At 52.3% G+C, this 18,562-nt stretch overlaps 1 long non-coding RNA gene across 1 annotated transcript; it reads right to left on the reverse strand.

Annotated features, from left to right (window-relative positions):
* Positions 1-2,797: 2,797 nt before the first annotated feature.
* LOC122703787 lies at positions 2,798-14,713 on the reverse strand. Its single transcript, XR_006343609.1, has 4 exons — positions 14,520-14,713; positions 13,875-14,048; positions 13,068-13,370; positions 2,798-2,853 (listed from the first exon to the last, which is right to left on the reverse strand). It is a non-coding gene; the product is annotated as an uncharacterized LOC122703787 (long non-coding RNA).
* Positions 14,714-18,562: the final 3,849 nt, after the last annotated feature.

An 18,562-nucleotide genomic window follows, 5' to 3' on the forward strand; every position in this document is an offset into this window, starting at 1 on the left:
TGGAAAGTGAAAGTTAAGTCCCTCAGTCGTGTCCCACTCTTTGTGACCCTGTGAACTGTAGCCCACCAAGCTCCTCTGTCCATGGAATTCTCCATTCAAGAATACTGGAGTGGGTTGCCATTTCCTTCTCCAGGGGATCTTCCCGACCCAGGGACCGAACCCAGGTCTCCCACATTGCAGGCAGACGCTTTAACCGCTGAGGCACCAGGGAAGAAGCCCTGAGGCTGGCTCATCAAGAGCCAGCACTGGCTCCAACGACAGTCACAGAGTCAGAGGCGATGCCAGGTTCAGAGGACGACCTGGCCTGAGCATGAGCCCAGGCCGGCCCCAGCTCCGAGCTACCAGCAGTTCTAGCACCACCACCAGGGCCGGAAACAGCTGCAGCATCAGCTATAGCACTGTTCTGCCCGTAGTCCGAATCCCCGATCGGGAAAGAAGACTCCTCGAGACAATGCAACCTGCAATAGGGGAATTTATTACTGACTCGAGCCATGGCCTCCCGCCCTCACCAAGGGTGTGAGGACGAAAAGGCCCCGAGCCCCAGTTCTCTCGGGTATTTATTGGGTACAATCGGGTAGTTGGTGCAAGCGGATTGGCTACATAGTTGCAAGGCAATTTTTGTTGGCCCAATCCTTGTGGGCTTTCAGCTTTCCCCTGATAGGTTCCCTTTTTCTTGCTAGGCACATGTTGATTGGCTAGCTCTAGGTGGCCTGATAATTATGTTACTCCGGGAAACCAGGCCTACTCCTAATCTAGGCTGCCCGTCATGGCGTTAGCCGTTACAGCCTCACATCTCCCCCCTGTCTTTGTACTTTTTGTAGAGGAATCTTTCTCTTCACCCTGTGAAATTGGCTGATATTGTTGTCTCAATACCATAATTTGGATGGTATTTAGGCGCTCCCTAATAAATGAGACCAGACGGTTTAAAATGCATGGACCAAAGGTCAGTAACAATGTTAATATGAGTGGACCCAGGAGGGTGGAAATCAAAGTGGTCAACCAGGGGGAGCCCTGAAACCAAGATTCAAACCAGCCTTGTTGGGCTTCTCGTTCTCTCTTCTGCTGGGCTAGTCTCTCTTACTTTCTGGAGAGATTTTTGTACCACCCCTGAATGGTCGATAGAGAAACAGCATTCTTCTCCCAGTCCTGCACATAATCTTCTTTGTTGCAGAAACAACAAATCTAAACCTCTCTTATTCTGTAACACTACTTCAGCCAAGGAGCTCAAGGAAGCCCCCACGTGTGAAATGGACTTCTCGAGTTGCTCAATATCTCCATCTATTGCAGCCCTTAGTCGATTATACTGTTTATCTTGCAACGTTAAGACTGTGATCTCACTTCCCGTTCCTATAGCACCCAATAGGACTGCCAAAGTCAGGGCAGTGATTGGTTCTCGTTTTACCCTATATTGACCCGATGGGTCTAACCTTGGTTGCAGCTCTTCCTTTGAGTAATAGTTTAGCCGGGGGATCAGGTGGACTAGGACACAGAAATCTTGGGAGGCATTAAGTGCTGCCTTATGGACACACGGGGTTAGTCCGGCGGAGCAAGCCCACCACCCGTTTTCTGGCGGAAGTGCCCACTGGTGAGTAGAATTGGGGAGGCTAGTCCTAGGGACTGAATTACTATCACATAGGTGTTGATGAGTCTTAGGGATAGTTCCCATACAGGTGCCTATGCCCGTAATGGAGCCTACTGTCAGCCGGCCTGACCCAGGTTGTTGCTGCCATCTGCAGGCCGAGACATCAGAGGTCACATTGAACCTTGAAGAAAAGGCAACCGCCTCATAATAGGCAGGCCTAATATTATAGCAAAGCCAGCAACCATTTGTTAAGTCCGGACGAGAGGCATTTAGGGTGAGATAAGCTGAGGAGATCATTTTCATAAGGGGGTCTGTTGGTGGGGACATGTCAACCCTGGGGGGTCCCACGGTGCGTGGAGTCGATCTATTAGCCTGACTTTGGTTCTGGGAGGGAGGCTTTGGGGTTGTTCCCTGGGGGGTGGGCTTCGGGGCTATCACCTGGTTTGGTCTTAAGGCTACTTTGGGTGCCAAATGGAGCGGTCCCAGTTTTAATTTAAGCTCAAACTGGAATCCTGTGTCATAGCCAGTCTTGTAAAGACGGAGGCCCCAAGCTCGGCCAACATCTCACCTGGTAAATTTTTTTTCTTTGTCTGTGAATTTGATCTGTAATGGGAAACATTGCCCAGGTCTGGATGATACTCCCTTAGTTGGACATTTCTGGGAATTCGGGGGTGATTTTACCTGAATGAGGTCCTTGTCGGAGTTAGTGAGCCAATGGACTGTTCCCGTGGTTTTGCAACCCCAAGCGGTGCAATAAAAAGAGTCAGCTCCCCCACATTTTTCAAATTGGTTCTGATCCCTTCTTCCCCCCGGGCAGACATAGACAGGCACCTGTTCGTAGTACTGTGGGCCTTTTCGCTCACAGTTATGGGTGAACAGACCGAAAGAGCTGTGGGCAAAGAACTTGGTCAGTTGGTGGGGACCAAACCCATTACCGTCAGCCGCCAGCACGCACAAATCAAAGGTCAGTACTGGCCACCATGTCCCTTTGGGGGCCACGTTGGAGCTCGAATTAAGCACTTCTCCAGTCTCAGGATTGTAGATCACCCAAGTCAGGTTAGCTGGCTGATGGGGGTTGTGGCTGGGTGCTCCTGGGCCGATGAAAACTGTTATCAGCAGGAGAGTTAAGAGGGCTCCCGTCGTACGAGTTTCAGTTTCAAAGGATTTGACGGGTGAGGTCTTGCCTCCCATTCTGCTTGCGCCTTCTCCTGTTCTTCCGGGGTGGCTTGCCGCACGTGATTGCAGTGAACCCAGGGCCCGATCCCGTCGACCTTAACAGCAGTAGGAGTGGTAAGGAGAACAACATAAGGGCCTTTCCATCTAGGTTCTAATGCTTTAGATTGGTGTCGTTTTACCCAAACCCAATCACCCGGGCCAATATTATGTGAGGGGATGGTCCCCTTGTTTGGACCCTCGTGTATCTCTTGAATCAATTTCTAAACATGGCTATGTACCTTACTTAATGCCATGAGTGTTTGCTGAAATTGTCCCAAGGCAGGGGGTGGTAGGCATTTTCCCTCGAATATAGGACACACAGGAGGGGGTCTTTCATACAGAATCTCAAAAGGGGTAAGATTCCGCTTATAAGGGGTGTTACGCGCTCAAAAGAGCGCGAAGGGAAGGAGGGTCACCCAGTCCCCGCCAGTCTCTATTGCCAACTTTGTCAAAGTTTCTTTTAGGGTCCGATTCATTCTCTCAACCTGTCCTGAGCTCTGGGGATTATATTTACAGTGTAACTTCTATTTTGTCCCCAGAGCTTGGGCCAGCCCTTGTACAATCTGGCTCACAAAGGCAGGTTCGTTATCAGAGCCCATAGTCACTGGCAGCCTGTACCTAGGCACTATCTCCTCTAAGATCTTTTTAGCAACCACTGTTGCTGTCTCTCCCTTAGTGGGGAAGGCTTTTACCCACCCCGAGAGGGTATCTACCAGAACCAACAGATAGCAATACCCGTACTTGCCTGGTCTTACCTCAGTGAAATCTATCTCCCAGTGTTGCCCTGGCTCTTCCCCTCAGTACCTCGTTCCAGTGTGCTGCCTTTTTCCTGTCTTCATCAGCTGGCACGCTTTGCAAGCCTGGATTATCTCTCGTACAGTTGCATTTTGTCGAGGGAAACTCAGGCAGGCCGTCTGGAGAAGAGTCAAGGTCTTTTTCTCCCCCAAGTGTGTAGTTGTGTGCAGGTGTTCACATAGGTGACGACCCAGGATGGCAGGCAATATCAGGTTGTTGTTTTGATCTCGGTACCATCCATCTTTGTCATACTTCTGGAGGGTGGTATCCTCGTTGATCCAAACGAGGTCAGGGAGGGAATAGTCAGGGACTGGCGGCAGAGTCCCCATACCAGGAGGTGGAAGTCTCACGGCTAATATGGGGGTGGCATAGTCCCGGCTGGCCGCTTCTCAAGCGGCCGCATTAGCAGCCCAATTGCCCCGTGCCCTAGGGTCTTTTCCTTTCTGGTGACCGGGGACATGTACAATTGTTACTGCCCGGGGCAGTTGAACAGCTTTCAGGAGCCTGCGGATCTCAGGCAAATTCTTGACTTCTTTTCTCTCCGCTGTTCTAAATCCCCTTTCCTGGTATATCGGACCTTGAATATGGACAGTGCTAAAAGCATATCGGCTGTCCGTAAAAATGGTGACTCTCTTCCCTTTGGCTTGTTCCAGAGCCTGTATTAGGGCAATCAATTCTGCTTTTTGCACAGACGTGTTTGGGGGAAGTGTCTCAGCCCATATTGTCTGTCCTGAATCATCAACTATAGCGGCTCCCGCCTTCCTTTGTCCATCTTTTACATAGCTGCTCCCATCAGTGAACCATACTAGCTCACTGCTGTTTAGCGGCACATCAGTTAAGTCTTTTCGAGCCGCCAGGGCCTCAGCCAGTATCTCACTGCAATCATGGAGAAGGCGGTCTTTCTCTGGGTTAGGTAGAAGCGTGGCTGGATTCAGGAAGCAAGGGGTCTGAAAACGCACCCTTGGGGCATCAAGCAGCAGGGCCTGGTAATGTGTCAAACAGGCATTGGAGATCCACTTACCCGGCGGCTGCTTTAAAACCTCTTCGATGGCGCGGGGGGTGTAAACCCAGAGTTGCTGTCCATACGTCAACTTGTCGGCGCCGCGGACAAGGAGGGCAGTTGCTGCAATGATGCGGAGGCAAGGGGGCCACCCAGAGGCCACCGGGTCTAATCGCTTTGAAAGGTATGCCACCGGCCGCTTCTATGGTCCCCATTGTTGCGTCAAGACCCCCTTTCCTATTTTTTGCTTTTTATCTACAAACAGCTGGAATGGCTTATTTGGGTTAGGCAGGGCAAGGGCTGGGGCTTCTAGCAGGGCCCGTCTGAGTGTCTGGAAAGCCTGTTTCATTGGCTCAGTCCAAGTCAAGTTTGGGGTCTCTTTACTTTTCTCATACAAGGGCCGGGCCTTCTCAGCAAACCCTATGATCCACAGTCTACAATATCCGACAGTCCCCAAAAACTCTCTCACCTGGCGGGGGGTCTTGGGCTCTGGTATCTGCAATATTGTTTCCTTCGTGGCCTGGGTTAGCCACCTTTGCCCCTGCCTGATCTTATACCCCAAATAGGTGACCTCTTGCCGGGATATTTGCGCCTTCTTTGTGCTAGCACGATACCCCAAGATGCCTAGAGTCTGTAAGAGGTCACCGGTGGCACGGCTGCATGCCTCCTCTGTGGTTCCAGCCAACATAAGGTCATCCACATATTGCAGCAGGATGACCTCTGGGTGGCGAGTCCGATATTCATAGAGGTCCTCACTCAAAGCCTCATTAAACAAGGTAGGGGAGTTTTTGAACCCTTGTGGGAGGCGGGTCCAATTTAGTTGTCCTACCGGTTGGCCTTCCCCCTCAGTCCACTCAAAGGCAAATATTTCCTGGCTCTGGGCCGCCAGAGGTAGGCTGAAAAAAAGCATCTTTCAAGTCTTACACAGTGTACCAAGTGTACTCAGGCAGCAGACTGCTCAGGAGGGTATACGGGTTGGGGACAGTAGGGTGTATGTCACTCACCAGCTTGTTGACTTCTCGTAGGTCCTGGACAGGTCTGTAATCCGTATTCCCCGGCTTCTTCACCGGTAGTAAGGGGGTGTTCCAAGGGGATTGGCACCGCTTGAGAATTCCGGCATCCATGAGCCGTCGAATGTGGGGAGTGATCCCCCGCCGAGCCTCCTGGCTCATAGGGTATTGCCTCACCCTCACAGGAGTCGCCTCAGCTTTTAGTTCGATGACGACCGGATGTCTCTGTTTAGCCAGTCCCATTCTTGCTGTTTCTGCCCATGCCAACGGGTATTTGTGGACCCACGGTTGTATATCTGGTGCTATAACCTCTGAGGGCTTAGCCTCAAAAAGTCTGTATTCATCTCTTAAAGCTAGAGACAAGACATGTATCGGCTGTCCAAGTCCATCCGTGACTGACATTCCCCCAGGGTCAAAATGGATCTGAGCATTAACTTTAGTCAACAAGTCCCGTCCAAGTAGAGGGGCTGGGCATTCTGGTATCACCAAAAACGAATGGGACACCTGACAGGTCCCCAGATTTACTTTCCGTTCCATGGTCCAACAATATCTTTTTGTCCCTGTGGCTCCCTGCACCAAGCTGGTTTTCTTAGACATTGGTCCCAGTTTTTTATTCAAAACAGAGTGTTGGGCGCCAGTGTCCACCATGAAGCCAACGGGTTTTCCCTCCACATGTATGGTTACCCAGGACTCGGGGAGGGGTGTCGAGTCTTGACTTCCCTAGTCACTGTCTTCCCCCGCATATAGAACTTGAGTTCCAGGGGAAATTCTCTCTCTCTGGGTTGTTCCTCTCTTTGGGTCCCTCTTAGGGCACTCATTTTTCCAGTGCCCCCGTTCTTTGCAGTAAGCGCACTGATCTTTCTTTAGGGCCTGCCTTTTTGGTCTTTTTCTCCCGTCTGGGGGCCTCGAGGCTCCCTCAATTCTATTCCGGCCTTCATCCCCGCAAAAAGAATCTTGGCCAGCTCTCTCTGGTTTTTCCGGTTTTCCTTCGCCCTATGTTTCCTATCTTCTTTCCTGATCTTCTCAGCTAGTTCCCTTTCCTCCAGACGAAGTCGTTCCTCCCTTTTTTCTGGGGTCTCCCTATTATTAAATACCTTTTCAGCTGCTTTCAGTAAGTCTTGTATTGTCTGTTCTCCTAACCCCTCTATCTTTTGTAATTTCCTCCTAATATCTGGGGCTGCCTGATTTACAAACGCTAGTAGAACTGCAGCGCATGATTTCTCAGCCTGGGGGTCCATAGGTGTATATTGCCTAAAGGCTTCCATTAGCCTCTCTAGGAAGGCTGATGGGCTCTCAGTGGGCTCTTGTCTTACTAAATTTACCTTCGTCAAATTTGTCGGCTTTCTAGCTGCGGCTCGCAGGCCAGCCATTAGAGTCTGGCGGTACACTCGGAGACGCTCCCTACCTTCCACTCGCTCAAAATCCCAGTTAGGCCGCAACAGAGGAAACCCCTCGTCCACAAGATGAGGCTGGGCGGTTGGTCTCCCGTCGACCCCCGGGACCCTTTTCCGCGCCTCTGCCAGGATTCGCTCCCGTTCCTCCGTGGTGAAGAGCACCTGCAACAGCTGCTGGCAACCATCCCAGGTGGGGTTATGAGTGAACAAAATGGAATCTAAGAGGTCAATGAGGCCTTGGGGTTTCTCTGAAAAAGGAGGATTTTGGGTTTTCCAATTATACAGATCACTCGTGGAAAAGGGCCAGTACTGATAGGTTCGCTCTCCGTCCGGGTTAGCTGGTCCCACCCGGACGGGGAGTGTCTGTACAGTAGATGAAGGTAACTCTGGGTCCCCATGATCCTGCTCACCCCTATTTCCTCTATTTCTTCTCCAGGGTCGGGGTTCCCTTATCCCTTCTGATTTATCTGGGGGGGGGGGCTCTTCCCCCTGGGGGAACCTGCAACGGAGGAGGGGCATATGGCGGGGGCCTAATTTCCGTCTCCAAGTCAATCAGGTTCAGATACGAGGATTCCTGCAAGGCTGGTTTTGGGCCCTTGTTCTTCTCGGCTTCCTCTGGAGGGGTGGGGGTTTCCATAACCAGGGCTTGTACATTAGGAGAATCAGGGAGTTTGTGAACAAAAGGTTTTAACCATTTGGGCGGATCTTCTACTAGATCTTGCCAGACCATAACATATGGGACTTGGCCCGGGTGGCCCCAGGGATCAGGAGCCATAATTTTTTCTTTCACCGCCCGAATAATAGAAGGTTGAAAAGTTCCCTCTGGAGGCCATCTAACTTGGAAGGCGGGCCACTCTGCAGAGCAAAAGGTTATTAATTTACTCTTTTTAACCAGTAGCGACAGATCATACGCTCTAGCCCTGATATCCGAGAAATGATCAGTCATGAGAGAGAGTGGGGTAGATTCTCCTTGCCCCATAGTGAGAGTCAGAAGAAGGTCACTGAGAATTACCACCAAAAAATCCTATCGGGAGTGGTGGCGGCCAGGAGGCTGGGCTTGTGGTATGCTTTGTGGAACTATTTTAGTGCCTTAGTCATTGCACGGAAGTTTTCTTGTTGGGGGCGGGCATCCTAAGGGTTTCTAGCCCGTTCCGTGACCCCCTTATCTTTTCACGGGAGTCTTCCAGTGGCAGGCACCCTATCGGCTCTTAAGTGCCTGTCCCGTGCCCACACAGATGGGTTTTTATTTGGCCAGATTCTCGGTTTAGAATACGAGAAAAAAGAAAAGAGTTTCACCCTTTCGGGCTCCCATTACTGGGGCTGACTTGTTGGGAGGCCTTCAGAATCCGCCAGAGAGTAGCCCTGGCCGGGACTCGTCAGTTGCCCCGACAACTGTCTGCCTGTTCACTGAAACTCTCACAAACAGAAATGAGGCTCCAAGGCTTTATAGGAGGAAGTAGACAACGACACACCAGAGAACAAGGAGACAGGAGACAATGCCGGTAGTTATACAGACGCAAAAGGGCGTAGAAAAACACATAGACAGACACACATCGGCCGACAACACAGAACTGGGGGGCGGGACCTCCTGAGTCTCCCTATCTTCTGGAACAAGGGTCACCTTACCGAATGGCGTCCACCGTTCCCCAGATTCGGGCTTAGGAGAGGAGGTCTCCTTCCCGCGGAGCCGACTGCCTTCCAGCATTCTCGCTGGCCTTGGCCTTACGCCGGCCGGAACGGCCAATCCGTTCCCTCATGGAAAGCTTTCCCTCACGCCAGACACCTTTCTGCCTTCTAGCAGGGCCTCGGATTTACACTGGACTTTCCAGACCTGCCTGAGCACCGGTGCTATTACCTGTCCTTTTTCCCCTTTGTTCCAAAGAGCGTTCTTCCCCGGTCAAGGGATCCCGGACGAGCCCCCAAATATTCTGCCCATAGTCTGAATCCCCGATAGGGAAAGAAGACTCCTCGAGACAATGCAACCTGCAATAGGGGAATTTATTACTGACTCGAGCCAGGGCCTCCCGCCCTCACCAAGGGTGTGAGGACAAAAAGGCCCCGAGCCCCAGTTCTCTCGGGTATTTATTGGGTACAATCAGGTAGTTGGTGCAAGCGGATTGGCTACATAGTTGCAAGGCAATTTTTGTTGGCCCAATCCTTCGTGGGCTTTCAGCTTTCCCCTGATAGGTTCCCTTTTTCTTGCTAGGCACATGTTGATTGGCTGGCTCCAGGTGGCCTGATAATTATGTTACCCCGGGAAACCAGGCCTACCCCTAATCTAGGCTGCCTGTCATGGCGTTAGCCGTGACAGCCTCACAGCACCAAAACTAGAGGTAGAAAAATATTAAATGCCAGTCTGAACACAAACGACAAAGAAAGAGGCAGTTTTATTACCAGCTCCTGTGGAAACTCCAATGATAGTTCTAGCACCAGGCCTAGAATTAGAACCAGCTCAAATCAGAGTCCGGTCCAGAACCAGCTCTAGTACTTCCACGCTAAAGCGAGTGCAGTCCCCAGAGCCAACAGCAGCTGCAACAAGAGTCCGAGCTCCAACACCACAGCTGGGAGGAGCTCCAGCCTCCCGCCACCATCTTCCGGGAGACAGGCTGGCTCTGTCACCAACGCTGGAGTCAGCTCCATCCCCAGCTCCAGAGCCAGAACCTGCTCCAACATCAACTCCAGAGACAGAGCCAGTGCAAGTCTCAGGACTAGCATCAGCCCCAGATCTAGCTCTCGCCCACCTCCTGCCCCAGACCCCGCTCTGGAGCCCCATGCAGAGCTACGGCTGGTGCAGTCGACGCAGCAAGAGTCAACAGCAGCACCAGCCCCAGAGCTCAGCCTGCTCCAGCCACCCACCCACAAAGCCCCGAACCCGCCTCCAGTAGCTGCTCATGAAACCCAGCTGGTGTCACCTCCAGAACCAGAGTCTTCCTGTGAGGGTATCCTTTTTCTGCTTTCTTTTTCTTTTCACATACTTTATGGTTTCTTTATGGTGCTTTATGAGTTGACTTTCAAGTTAAAGTTCATCTTCTCAGACATATTTCACTGTACAATTTGGTGGCATTAACATTTACTATGCTGTGCACCATCACCATTATCTGGTTCCACAATGCTTTCATCACCCCCAAAAGAAACCCTGCAGCCATGTAGCACTCACTTCCTGTTGCCCACTCCCCCATTCCATGGCACCCCCACCCAGCAATGTATAAGAATTCCAATTCATCAACATCCTCGCCATCTGTTATTTTCTGTTTACTGCATTACAGCTGTCCCAGCGGGTGTGAAGCGGCGTGTCCCCGTGGCTCTGGCCTGCATTTCTCTAATACCTGGTGATGCTGATCACCCTTCCATGTGCTTCACGGGCCATTTGTGTATCTTCTTTGGAGAAATGTCTATTATTTGCAATGATGTTGTGTTTATACTCTTGTGTAAAAGTCCTTTATGTACTCTGGATACAAGACCTTAATAAGATTTATTATTTGCCAATATTTTATACCATTATTTGGGTCTTCTTTATACTCTTTTGAGATTGCCCTTTCATTCACAAAAGGTTTTCATTTTGATAAAGTCCAATTTTTCTGTTTTTTAATTTTGTCTCTTGTATAATTGCCATTCTATTAAATATCACATCAAGGGTATGATATTGTCAAACCCAAGGGTATGAGATTTATCCCTAAGTTTTCTTCCAAGATGCTTCCATTTTAGGTCTTAAATTTAGGTCCTTGTTTCATAGCTAGTTTTCTTTGATGTGAGGTAAGGTTCCATCCTCATTCTGTGGCATGTGGGCATCTGGTTTCCCCAGACCATTTGCTGAAGAGACTGTTTTTCTCTTATGAATGACTTGATATACAAGTTCAAAATCAATTGCCTGGATTTATTTCTTAATTCTACTGATATGAAAGTGTTAGTTGCCCTGTCATGTCCGATTCTTTGCAACCCCATGGACTGTAGCCTGCCAGGGTCTTCTGCCCACACCATTCTCCAGGCAATAATACTGGTGTGGGTTGCCATTACTTATCCAGGGGATCTTCCTGACTCAGGGATCAAACCCGGGACTCCCACATTGCAAACAGATTTTATACCATCTAAGCAAGACATGTATCTATGTATCTATTGATAGATGTCTTGCTAATTGCTCATCAGATTTCCATTACAATTTTGAAATGAAAAGCAAAAGTGGGCATCACCGACTTACTCCCGTCCTTAGGGAGAGAACTTTCAGCCTTTCTCCCCTGAGTGTGATGCACATGTTTTTCTCAAATATCCTAAATCGTATGAAGGAAATGCTCTTCTATTTCTATTTTATTGAGAGCAGCTATTGTTTTTAAAAAAGGCTTGTGTTTCTTCAAAGTTTTAAATGCTTTTTCTGCATCAATTGAGATGACCCCGTGTTTTTATTGAGGTGGTGTCTGACACCAATTAACTTCTGAGCAGCCCCACTCATTCCTGATAAGACAGCACTGGAGAGACTACACAGTCCTTTCAGTGTGCTGCTGGGTTCTGTCTGCTAGCATTCCACTGAAGAGTGTTACATCTTTCTAATGGATTTTGGCCTGCAGATGTCTTTTCTTATGGCATCTTTCAGTTCAGTTCAGTCACTCAGTCGTGTCTAACTCTGTGCCACCCCATGGACTGCAGCACACCAGGCTTCCCTGGCCATCACCATCTCCTGGAGCTTGCTCAAACTCATGTCCGTCGAGTGCATGTTGCCATCCAACATCCCATCCTCTGTTGTCCCCTTTTCCTCCCGCCTTCAATCTTTCCCAGTATCAGGGTCTTCCCAATGTTCCAATGAACATTCAGGATTGATCTCCTTTAGGATGGACTGGTTGGATCTCCTTGCAGTCCAAGGGACTCTCAAGAGTCTTCTCCAACACCACAGTTCAAAAGCATCAATTTTTCAGTGCTCAGCTTTCTTTATGGTCCTACTCACTTTACAGCATCTTTGGAGTTATGTTAATGTCATCACAAAATGAGTTTAAAAGCGTTTGCTTGTCTTGTACTTTTCGAAGAATTTAGGAAGGATCTGTTTTCTATCCTTAAGTATCTGAATCAAAACACCAATGAAGGCATCAGGTTCTTTTTCCCTGTTGGGTTCTTATTACTGCTTCAGTTTGTTTATTTATAAGAGATCTACTCAGACTTTCCATTTCTTCTAGAGTCAGTTTTGCTAGCTTGTGTGTTTCTAGGATTTTATCCATTTCATTTAGGTTAAGCAACTTGTTGACATACAGTTGTCCATGTTGTCCATTTTTTAAATCTTTAAAACAAAGAACTCTTGGTGTCACTGATTTTCTCGAGTGCGTCTCTGTTCTGTTTATCCCTGCTATAAATTTCATCATTTGCTTTGTTCTGCAAACCTTGGGTTTATTTTGCTCTTCTTTGCCTCTTCTCACCAGCCCAAGACAACAGCCAGGGCCTCTCTCCAGATATGCGTCGTTGGGTGGACGACAATCACAGACTGGAGTGGACTAGGCTCCCAGGCACTTTCCACCCCAGCTGGCATTCCAGGTCTCTCCCAGACTACAGTTTCACCCTGAACCTGGCCAGCCCGCAGGCGTTGGTGGCTGCCCATGGACGGGCTGACCTGGCCTCTCACAGACCACAGCCTCCAGTGTTGTCTGTGCTCTGGAAACAAGAGGACTTGCTGAAGTTTGCAAAGGGGCACTGCCCATGGTCACAGGGCCCTACCCACCACCACCAGACTCTGCCTCTGGGTACTTCCCTCACACCTTGCAGGCTTGGGTCACTGGTGCCTGTGCCCACGGGCACCCAAGAACATCCATCTATCAGATTCGACAACAGCAAACCTGGTCCTCCCATCCAGCCACCAGTTCCCCAACACCGAGCCCAAGACCAACAGAAGCTCCCATTCTAGGATCTGGGATCAGCTAAGGAGATGGCCTGAACTCGGTGGCTGGGAAGGTGCCCACGTGCTCAGAGTGCCCTCCAGGCCCAAGCGAAGGGGATCAACATGAGCTTTTCCAACATAAGTTTGGGCCCCCTGGAGGCCAGGGGAGGAGATGACTGCCCCCGCTTCTCCGGGACAGCCCCTCCCAGTTCCAGCATACCTCACTCCCTCCATACCCAGAGGGGACCAAGACGCCCCATTTTCTAGAAGCCCCTGGAGCCGAACGCTGGCACAGGGTGCCCTGCGGGGTCTGGGCTCTGCTGATCCTCCACTCCTTGGGAGCCAGGAGTAGACGTTCCATCCTCAGCATCCCCACGGTCCTTGGCCTCCAGCAGCCCTCGTCTTCAGCTCCCCACGCCCTTGGCAGCCTCCGGCACATGAGGGCTGGGTCTCAGGGTCTGCAACGCCAGCTTCTCGCTGCTCTCCAACCAGCATATGAGGGACCCCCTGCATCCATGTCAGCCTGGACATCAGAAGAGCGACAAGGGCCAGAGTGCCCTGCTGACCCCCTCGGCCCCTCACTCGGACCTCTCTGGTCCAGACGGCACCCGAACGGCTTTAACGAGAAGCCCCTCTGGGCCCTGCGGGCAGCAGTCCCCTCCCTGAGAGGAGGAGGAAGACTGCACAGCCTCCAGTGACCACGGGAGGAGACAGAGGCCGCCTCCGCATCCCTGGGGGGTTCTCTGGGATCCATGCTGTACGGGCTGGAACACAGGTCCAACAAAACACCTCTGAGTCTAGGGGCTGAAAAGTAGGGGTTCTGACCAGACAGCCTGTACCTTGTCCCGCTCACCCTGCAGTGACCTCTGACCCCTTGCCCCACACTCAGAGTCCTGTGTGGTCTGGTCCAGACACCCTCCCCGGTGAGCACCTCTCATCCCCGCCCCAGGCTCCCTACCGCCTTCCTCCCCCAGGGACCCGTCCAAGCTCCTCCCCACCCCGTTGCCCCCATCCACAATGGACTCACCTCCAAGGCCAGGCTCAGAGCCTCAGGCTCCTGTGCAAGGACAGCCTTTGGGGCCAGATGGGCCTGGACTCAAACCCATGGCGGGGCGACGTCACGGCCCGTGACAGGCCAGGTCGTGTGGTGACTCTCTGAGCCTCAGTTTCCTCCACTGAAAACAGGATCAGTGACTCTGACCTGGGGAGGGGGTGTTGGGAATTAAAGCAGGGACAGGAAGACACCCAAAGTGCTTGGACTCAGGCGGTCCCCTGTCTGGGGGAGCCCAGCACAGGACCAGGTCTCAGCGTGGGCTCGGTCAACGTCAACAGCCATGACTCTGACAGCCCCAGTCAGGCTGGACTTGGTCACGCAGACTTGAGCGACCTTGAGTTCCGGGGCTGCTGCTCATCTACAAAGCGGGGTGGAATCACTGAGTGACCAGACGGCTCACTAGTAACAGTACCTGCCCCCCAACTCTCACCCACAGGGGTGCTGGGCGCCCTTCTCCATGGGCTCCCTCTGACCCTCGGACACCGGCCAGGCCTGCCTGCGGGGACAGGCTGGACCTCAGTCTTGGGGTGCTGTCAGAAGGACAAGCAACGTGGGCAGAGGACGAGGGGACGTGGTGGCCGCCCCTTCTCCCTGCCGAGTCGGTGTGCAACGACTCACCCAGCCGGGCCCTGGGCTCCAGACGGAGGGCTGGGGGTTTGCACGGTGACTGTCCTGTCTCCTGGCCTCCAGGACCACCAAGCCCAGCGCTCGGTGGCCAGCCTGGCTGCGGTGGGGGTGGAGTCGGGGCTCAAGGAGACACGGGCCCCAGAGCAGCTTACTGGGGGCCCGGGAGGACGTTCACGATCAGGGGAGCCGTTGGCGGCTGGGGACGCGCATGCGCGGTGCGGCTGCGGAGGGGGGGGGTCGGTGAGCAAGAGGCCCCGCCCCCCCGGCGGGTCACCCCACACCTCATCCCGAGGCGGGGGTGGGGAGGGCTGAGCGCCTGTAGCGCACCCGCAGCTCCCAGGAGGGAGAGTCAGCGCAGTGACCGCCCTGAGCCTCCTGAGCAGTTCCTCGTCCAAGCCCTCAAGGGAGAGTTAGGAAACAGGCCAGGAGAGGGGCAGGGACTCGGCCCAACACAGCGCGTGCGCGCCCCGCGCAGAGAGGAAAGCAGGGTTCCAGGCTCCGAGGCCGGGGTTCAGCCCTGCCATGGATGTTTGCCCTGGGAACCAGAAGTCCTGAGGTCCTGGGGTACCCTGCCCACCCCTCCCACGTGGGACCCTTTGCTTTGGGCATTCACACATGGGGTCAGGTGCCCGCGCGCGTGCGCGCACACACACACACACACACACGCACACACACTCTGAATGTCCTGCTGGGGAGTGGACCCTGGACACACACACACACACACACACACATACACACACACACACACACACACACTCTGAATGTCCTGCTGGGGAGTGGACCCTGGAGACACACACACACACACACACACACACTCTGAATGTCTTGCTGGGGAGTGGACCCTGGACACACACACACACACACACACTCTGAATGTCCTGCTGGGGAGTGGACCCTGGAGACACACACACACACACACTCTGAATGTCCTGCTGGGGAGTGGACACTGGACACACACACACACACACACTCTGAATGTCCTGCTGGGGAGTGGACCCTGGAGACACACACACACACACACACACTCTGAATGTCCTGCTGGGGAGTGGACCCTGGAGACACACACACACACACACACACTCTGAATGTCCTGCTGGAGAGTGGACCCTGGAAGGAGATCAGGCGGAAGAAGAAAGAGGTTAGAAGCAGCGTAATGGGACCATCGGTGGGGAGCGCACGGGAGGCGGTTCCCTGCTGCCTGGACGCCTTCATTCTATCTCCCAGTTACTGAGCGCCTGTTCCATGAAGGCTTCCGCCTGCGGGTGTGCTCAGTCCTATCCGACTCTTTGCAATCCCATAGACTATAGTCCGCCAGGCTCCTAGGTACATGGAATTCCACAGGCCAGAATACTTGAGCGGGTTGACAATTCTCACTCCAGCGGATCTTCCGACCCAAGAATCGAATCCGCAGTCTCCTGCATCTCCTGCGTTGGCAGGCCGATTCTTTGCCACTGCACCACCTGGGAAGCCCCCTACCCCATGCAGGCGCCCCCTAAATGCTGGTGGCAGAGCCATGAACACAGGCTGACAGATGAGATCTTCACGCCCAGGCACACATGCCTCCCAGGCAGGTTTAGTTCTCAGGCTATGGGTCTGACAAGAGGCCTAAGTAAGGCTCCTGGAGTTCCATAATCCAGACTGGTGGAGAAATGAGCTCTCTGGGGACCGTTTAGCACCCCATCACCAGGGTGGGGCTGGGAGGGCACAGGGACCCCTGGGAACACGACGCGTGTGCTCGCTGCCATGGGGAGAGTTGTAACGCCCTTGGTCTCTGAGCCTGGAACCCGGGTCTTCTTGCAGCATCTGGGAAATGGCGACAGACGTGGCTGTTAGTGTGCAAGTGGGCCCAATCTCAGACCCTTCTTAGTTCTCAATGGACCAAAACCGAAGCTGCTCTCCGTGGTCCAGCCCAGAGCATTGGCGCAAAGAACTGAGGGCCTGAGGAGAGCTGCCGCTGCTGCTAAGTCACGTCAGTCGTGTCCGACTCTGTGCAACCCCATAGACGGCAGCCCACCAGGCTCCCGGCCCTGGGATTCTCCAGGCAAGAACACTGGAGTGGGTTGCCATTTCCTCCTCCAGTGCATGAAAGTGAAAAGTGAAAGTGAGGAGGGCAGAAAGGGCTTAAAGCAACTCTTAAGAACCACGGTTTGGACAGGAATGGGTTTGGGGCTCCAGCAAGTGCTGGATCATGGTAGACTGGATAAGAGGGCAGCCTCTGGACCAGTTCTTTGGGTCTAAATCATGTCTCTACCACTTAATTTGTGTAGGTCACTTCCTCTCTCTGGGCCTTGGTTACCTTTTAAAAGTAGGAATCAGGTGAAGATTAATGAGCTAATACAGGAAAAGCTCTTAAGAAAATGTCTGGCACACCAAGAGTTCTATAGAAGGTTTCGTGCAATTGGTTCAGATCAGGGCCCCTTGAGCAGGACAGGGGGCAGAGGCTTTGCTGGGGGGAAGGGCATGGAGGCGTGGCAGGTCCAGAGGATGGGGGGCTAGCTATGGGCTACCATCCCCTGATACCTGTCCAGCTGTCTGTCTGGTTCCCCAGGAGGCCAGCGGGGGTAACCGTGCCCCCCAATAGAATTAGGGGACTGTTACCGGGTGGGCAAAACCTCTGAGAGAGAAAGGAAAGCACCCTGAAATTGACCGCTCAGCCAGGTCATGCAGGAGAATGGGAGGGGCGTGGGGAGGAGGAGAGGGTGAGGGGCTGATGGAGGAGCGGAGAGTGAGAAAGAGGCGCAGCAAACTCAGGAGACACTCTAGGCTTCTGGTGGTCACCCATGCCCCCTGTTACTGGATACCTAAGGGAAGGGAAACGTGGATTTAACAGAACCTGGCTGGGGTGACGAGGGCCAGTGGAGTAAGGAACCCAAATTTATTGAAAAGCAGACAGTGATTTTACTAACAAAGTGGGTTTCATCAGGAAAGGCAAGAGGATTACAGTCAGGACAAGCATGCCACAGTAAAAACTACAGGCAAGTCCGCCAAACAGGAGAATAGAGTTCCTCTACAGAGAACAGTGGAGAAGGAGATGGAAACCCACTCCAGTGTTCCTGCCTAGAGAATCCCAGGGACAGAGGAGCCTGGCGGGCTGCCGTCTATGGGGTCGCACAGAGTCGGACACGACTGACGCGACTTAGCAGCAGCAGCACAGGGAACAGTAGGCAGTTGGGAAACCGAGCTTTGGAGGAAAATCCATTGGAGGAAAGTGCGAGATCAGGTGGAGTTCAGGTGGCGAGGACTTCCCACTGGCTGAGCTGTCTGCTTTCCCACTGGCTCAGAAAAAGTTACCCAAAAAGGCAAAATGGTTGTCCCAGGAGGCCTTACAAATAGCTAAGAAGCGAAAGGCAAAGGAGAAAGGGACAGATACCCAACTGAATGCAGAGCTCAAGAGAATAGGAAGGAGAGATAGGAAAGCCTTCTTAAGTGAACAATGCAAAGAAACAGAGGAAAACTATAGAATGAGAAAGACTAGAGATCTCTTCAAGAAAATTAAAGATACCAAGGGTATATTTCATGCAAAGATGGGCACGATGAAAGACAAACTGTATGGACCTAACAGAAGCAGAAGAAATTAAAAAGAGGTGGCAAGAATACACAGAACTATACAAAAAAAAAGTCTTAATGACCGAGACAACCACAATGGTGTGGTCACTCACCTAGAGCCAGACATCCTGGGGTGTGAAGTGAAATGGGCCTTGGGAAGCATTGCTACAAACAAACCTAGTGGAGGGGATGGAATTCCAGCTCAGTTATTTCAAATCCTGAAAGATGATGCTGTGAAAGTGCTGCACTCAACATGCCAGCAAATTTGGAAAACAGCAGTGGCCACAGGACTGGAAAAGGTCAGTTTTCATTCCGATCCCAAAGAAGGGCAGTCAGAACTCTTTCCTCGGGGGTGAGGCTGGTGTGTGTTCTGGAGAGGGTCAGGCCGCTTCCTCGGAGATGATCTGAATGACCAGGGGAATCTGGTATTCACACTGTAGACCGTGGTATTCCCTGGGCCCAGAGCTTTCCAAACATAAAGCTGAGAC

The sequence above is a fragment of the Cervus elaphus genome, chromosome 11 (genome assembly GCF_910594005.1).
Source record: "Cervus elaphus chromosome 11, mCerEla1.1, whole genome shotgun sequence".
Taxonomy (NCBI): Eukaryota; Metazoa; Chordata; class Mammalia; order Artiodactyla; family Cervidae; genus Cervus; species Cervus elaphus.